Here is a 4,934-nt window from a genome sequence, read left to right as displayed (position 1 = left end):
TGGTATATCTCCCCTCACCATCTCTCCATGGTAGATCTCCCCTCACCATCTCTCCATTGTAGATCTCCCCTCACCATCTCTCCATGGTAGATCCCCCCTCACCATCTCTCCATTGTAGATCTCCCCTCACCATCTCTCCATTGTAGATCTCCCCTCACCATCTCTCCATGGTAGATCTCCCCTCACCATCTCTCCATGGTGGATCTCCCCTCACCATTTCTCCATGGTAGATCTCCCCTCACCATCTCTCCATTGTAGATCTCCCTTCACCATCTCTCCATGGTAGATCTCCCCTCACCATCTCTCCATGGTAGATCTCCCCTCACCATCTCTCCATTGTAGATCTCCCCTCACCATCTCTCCATGGTAGATCTCCCCTCACCATCTCTCCATGGTGGATCTCCCCTCACCATTTCTCCATGGTAGATCTCCCCTCACCATCTCTCCATTGTAGATCTCCCCTCACCATCTCTCCATGGTGGATCTCCCCTCACCATCTCTCCATGGTAGATCTCCCCTCACCATCTCTCCGTGGTAGATCTCCCCTCACCATCTCTCCATTGTAGATCTCCCCTCACCATCTCTCCATTGTAGATCTCCCCTCACCAGCGTTTGTCCTGGGTGTGGTTGGAGCGTTTGTCCTGGGTGTGGTTGGAGCGTTTGTCCTGGGTGTGGTTGAAGCGTTTGTCCTGGGTGTGGTTGGAGGAGACAGATGGCAGGCGTTGTTTACATGATTTATGCAGAGATCCTCACAGGCAGATCTTTGTGGTCTTTGCTTCATTTATTCCTCCTCAAGATCTTTAAACATGTCTACATGGGTGCTATATTATGCATATGTAATTCTTCATCCATAAGATATCGTGTTATATATATCAAAACTGCAATATTCTTTTGCTTTGGGATTTTGCTTTCTTTCGGTGGAATGATTTCCACCCAAAATCTACTTGAACATTGTTTTGATTAAATATTTATTTAAGATTCAAATTGTAGATATTTTACATTGCTTCTCCCCCCGTACTCAGACTTGATAGAGCATCCCTGCACATTTACATTTCTCTTTGCCATCATATGGATTTAAAATTAATTGTTTGTGGCTTAATCTAAGAGTTTAAGTTTAAAGGAAGTGAAAATCCCCTTAGACATGTTCTAGAAAGCTCCAGAGACAAACAGATCTAGATCTCCTCAGTTGTTGAGCAGAATTGCAACAGGCCTCCTTCGCCAGGCAAGGTTCTTTTATCAAAACCCAAAGCGAAATACAAAGGGTTTATTTGAACCTGCGATCTGTTGATCGACAGTCACATGCTCCACGACTGAGCCATACCCACCCCAAAGCTGCTGTATACACTTGTACCAGTCAGTCATAACAAGACGCTTAGTTGACAAGCTGTAGATTAGAGCTAGACTGTACTTCCATTCCTCTGCACCAGCTGCTGCCTGTCGGTCGGTCGGAGGGCCTGTGTGACAGTGAGTGAGCTATGGCAGGGTGGATAGTTCTGGCTGAGCTGCATGGAGATGTGTGGTGGTGGGGCTGATGTATCTGGTAATAAAAGGCTTTCAGAGGGTCTGCTTTAGAGTCACAGTCTGTCTTCAGAGCTGTGCCAAGGCGGCAGACGTTAAAGTTCAAAGAAATCTCTTCCACATCCTTTTCTTTCTGCTGTGATTAAAGTTTGAGAAGTCATGTGGGTGTATCAGACATTTTTATATTTTTAAGATGTATTTTACTGCATCCCTCCTGCGTACCACCCTGAGAAATCATTTCATTAAGTCTTTTTTGCTTTGTTCATTTTGTATCAGGAAGAGAGTCAGCACAGACACCTCTCTCATCTCTCTCTCTCATCTCTCTTTCTCTGTTCCCTCCTCTCCCTGTGCTCATCTCTCCATCTCCCTTTCTACCTCTGTCTCTCTCAGATAAAAACGTTTTCTCAAGTTTTAAACTAATTATTGTTCTTTGAAAAATACATATTTGTAAGTAAACTGCACAGGAGCCGGAACACACTGTTAAACCCATCCTGATTCTCTCTCGCTCACCTCTGTCTCGCTCACCTCTCTCTCTCTCTCTTCCTCTCTCTCTCCCTCTCTCTCCCTGTGCTTCTTTCCCTCTCTCTCCCCCTGCGTCTCTCCTTCTCTCTCTCCCTCTCTCTCTCTCTGTCCGTCTCTCCTTGTCTCTCTCCCTCTCTCTCTCCCTGTGCGTCTCTCCTTCTCTCTCTCCCTCTCCCTGTTCTTCTCTATGTCTCTCTCCCTCTCTCTCTCCCTGTGCGTCTCTATGTCTCTCTCTCTCCCTGTGCTTCTCTCCTTCTCTCTCTCCCTCTCTCTCTCCCTGTGCTTCTCTATGTCTCTCTCCCTCTCTCTCTCCCTGTGCGTCTGTATGTCTCTTTCCCTCTCTCTCTCCCTGTGCGTCTCTATGTCTCTCTCCCTGTGCTTCTCTCTTCATTTGTGGGTAGAAAGGGCCCCCTACTGGATGTTTGGCCATTTCTTCGTTTTGCAGAAAGATAAAAGAGTGATTATTCAGTAGCATGATTATTTACTGTTTCTATTTATTTGTCTCCGGTTTTCCAGGAGACAGGTGGGAGAATGTTCGCTCCATTGCCGACCATCTCCTATCGTTGTTATCATTGCTGATGTTTTCCACCTTTTCTACCATTTGTTTTTCTCGTGAATATATTTTGATTGCGTGTGAGAATAGTTCTATGGAGTAGGCCAGCTCATGACCTCCAGATAGAAAGACGTAGAAAGGCTCGAAGTTCCTGACACCTTTCACTCCTGTAGTCTTGCGGTGGAGAGCTTCTATTTTCACACTATCATGTGTGGCATGTGTAGATAAACGTTCTGATCGATGCCGTGTACCGTTTGACCTGGTCAGGCCTGCTAGCCTCGCTGCCCTTGAGGGCAAGTGTGGACACGCGGAGCAGGAAGAGAATCTCATTGTGTGTCCGTGTTGCAACACCCTGGACTCCAACGAGAACGAAGGTGTCCATCTTCACTCACCTCCATAGAGGTTCTTGTCCTGTTTATAATCCTAACACGTTTCCAATCTCTTTTTTTTTGTTCCGTTCATTGATTTCTTAACGTTTGAGAGTGTTTTTTTTTCTATGTCCAACATCTACCTCATTTGAGGCTGAGTTTGTCTTTGGCTGGCGATGGTCGTATTTTAGTTTCTGACAGTAGACTCTCCTCTCTTTCTGCTTCTACACCACATAAGCTACTTGCTGACCTCACCTCACCTCAGACAGGGGAAACCTAACGAATGAGCCAAACTGGCTGTTTGTCAAACAGATTGATGGAAAGTACCGGAGAGAACGATCGATCTGGTTGATTTGATGGATGAGAAGCAGACTGAGAGTGTTTCACACGCGGCGTGTTGAGGCTGCAGAAGCTTCCACTCTGCAGACGTGTAGGAAATGTTCTCCATCTCTTTCTTCTCCTGCATCCTGTTGGTTTTGATAAGATTTCACCTCCCTCGCACTTGTACCACGACGTTCTTACAGTCATTTTGATTTGTTGGTAAAGAATGCAACTCAACACTGTGTGGATTAAATGTGTACCAAATGTAAGCTCAGTTTTTTTGGATTTTGTAAGGCTTACTTGAAATTGTAATGCTGTTAGCTATCCTGACACGTTCGTCTCCATGAGGGATTGGGCTGGAGTTCAACATGTGTGTTTTGGATCTATGCATGGCTGTTTGCTTCAAGTGGTACTCTGACATTGCATAAAACCTTTTTTCTGATTGTGTATTATTTATGTTTGTCAATTTTTAACAGCTTTGTACATTTATTTCTGTACATTTCCTGTGATTTTTCATGTTGCAATTACTTCATAAAGAATCTCTGATAACTGGAAAGAAGTTTTCAAACTGACCTCTTCAAGGTTTTATTTGAGTGAACAATTCATTAAAAAAACATGATTATTTTCAAATGCTCTTTGCTCTTTCTCATAGTTGTACAAACAGTAATGTTGTTCCCTAGTTACCACTGTAATAAATACTAACACGTATCAGAATGCATCGTGGCAACAAGGGAACCAAGTCCATCAGTCTCCACTGAGGAGAACAGGTGGAAAGAAGGCCACCCCTAATGTCAAAACAAAATCGTTTTTAATGTAAATGAGACAAATTCATCACAAAGGCACTTTAGAGGCGTTTTGTAGGGAATTATTATCGACCACAATGCCAAGAATTTACGGAGATTTACAGTAAAACAGTGTATTCAGTGTAACTTGGAGTGTTCCGTCTGAGCCCCCCCCCCTCTCTCTCTGCTAGAGCGCCGGACATGACAGGAGGAACTAGTAACAATAACAGTCACACAGTTCCATCTTTGCTAAACAGCTCAGCACATTAGAAAAATTACAAAAAAGCACTTCAGGTGGAGGCAATCCAGATCTAAATGTGTGATGAGGGTCTGAGGGGGGCTTGGGGGCCAGATGGGGGTCTGAGGGAGGCTTGGGGGCCAGATGGGGGTCTGAGGGAGGCTTATGGGGGGCCAGGTGGGGGTGGGGTTGCCACTGGCATGAACTACTTACATTAAAGAGTGCAGGGTGGATAGCACACGGGATGGAAATAAAGAAGGGATGAAGGGATGGAAGCGAATATAGATGGCTGTTCAGGTACAACATTTAATTTCTTCAAAGTATTGTCACCCTGTTTAAAAACAGATGTCAAGTAAAAAAAATAAAAAAAGGAAAACAGATCATCCATCCAGTGTTCCCCGGTCAGATGGAAGTAGCAATAACAGAACTGGCGGAGAGTGGAATCATTGTTGCAGTGTTGGAAGTGGAAGGCTCCTTGAGATGAGCATGAGTCCTGGGTGACAGGCCTCAGATACGGAGGGAGGGAGGGAGGGAGGGAGGGAGGGAGGGAGGGAGGGAGGGAGGGAGGGAGGGAGGGAGGGAGGGAGGGAGGGAGGGAGGGAGGGAGGGAGGGAGGGAGGGAGGGAGGGAGG

Source organism: Hypomesus transpacificus, chromosome 11 (assembly GCF_021917145.1).
Source record: "Hypomesus transpacificus isolate Combined female chromosome 11, fHypTra1, whole genome shotgun sequence".
Classification (NCBI taxonomy): Eukaryota; Metazoa; Chordata; class Actinopteri; order Osmeriformes; family Osmeridae; genus Hypomesus; species Hypomesus transpacificus.
The sequence above is the reverse complement of the archived record's forward strand: the minus strand, read 5'-3'. Positions refer to the sequence as shown.